This window comes from Dipodomys merriami, unplaced genomic scaffold (genome assembly GCF_024711535.1).
Source record: "Dipodomys merriami isolate MVZ:Mamm:240054 unplaced genomic scaffold, mDipMer1.0.p SCAF_506, whole genome shotgun sequence".
NCBI lineage: Eukaryota > Metazoa > Chordata > Mammalia > Rodentia > Heteromyidae > Dipodomys > Dipodomys merriami.
In genome coordinates this window covers 545,479-546,831 of record NW_027206076.1, presented here as the reverse complement: position 1 = coordinate 546,831, position 1,353 = coordinate 545,479, and positions in this window count along the sequence as shown.

Below are 1,353 nucleotides of genomic sequence, written 5' to 3'. Positions count from 1 at the left end.
CTAAATATGGGTAATGCTATATCACAGAAGAAGGAGGAAGAGGGAACATTAGGCCTAGAAGGAGTACAGGAGGAGTTGGGAAGTGAGAAGGAAAAGGAATGTGTCAAATCCAATCGAGAATGCACTGAAACGTGCACAGTGGAAGTGAAAACAAGGGTAAAAATTACCCCCTCTCACCCAGCTGATACTGACAGTCCTAGGCCCCCTCCATATTCCCCTGATTGGAGGGGAGGTAAGGTGCATTATGAGAACTGTGAGAGGGACTTGCAAGACCCAGACCCCTACCAACATTCCATGGAGAGGCCGAGGGCTGAGGAAGTAACCTACTTGGAGACCTCCTCTGGAAAGGAAGAGCCACTCAAGAGCCCAGACTCTAGGCCACAGGATTCCCTTCCCCAAGTGTATCCGGTCAATCTGGCACCAGGAGCTAACAGGCCCTTGGAATGGTATCCATGGGAGGCTAAGGCGGTGGTGGAGGATGGCCCAAACTCTCCCTGGGCCCAGACCCTATTACAAGACATTGCATATCACCTGTGTGTCCCTAAGGACTGGATGGATGTGACCAAAGCCGTTCTTACTAGTTCTCAGTTTATTAAATGGTGTGCTTTCTTTGAGGAGGAATGCAGAGTGCGAGCTGAGAGTAACCGGCAGGATAAACCAGCGATACCTATTACTGCCATGCTAGCAGGGACAGGGGAGGTTACTCCACCGGCATCCAACAGGCCACAATACCTGGCCCATACCGTGACCAGGTGCAGCAGGCAGGACTTGCCGAATAGTACAAACTAGATCATGGGGCCACTGAGTCCCCCATGGCAGGAGTGAGACAAAAACCGGGTGAGCCTCTACCTGATTTCATAGACCTAGTCCATCAGAGTGTTCATCACAAGCTGCCTGCAGGGAATCTCCAAGATCAGTTTGTAAAGCTGCTGCTCTGGGAAGGGATGAATACAGACCATTGCACGGCCTGTGCGGGATTGAGAGAGAGTTCCCTTAGCAGATGGGTGGTGGCCTCACAGGATGTGGGAATGCAACAGCACCAGTCCCAATCCCTAGCTTTAGTTTTACAGGCTCAGACATCCACAATGACTGAGGCTATTACTCAGTCGCTGGTAGCCCAGGGCCGAGGAACCCTAAGACCATCCGGGAGAGGGACTTGTTTTAAATGCGAGCAGGAGGGGCACTTTAGGAGGGACTGTACACAACAATCCCCTGCCAACTGGCCCAGGGGAGCCAGACTGCCCCCTACGCCCTGCCCCAGGTGCAGGAAAGGATTCCATTGGAAAAAGGATTGTCGATCAATTTTGATTTAGATGAGAAGCCTTTTTACTAGGGGAGGGGTATCCTCCAGCC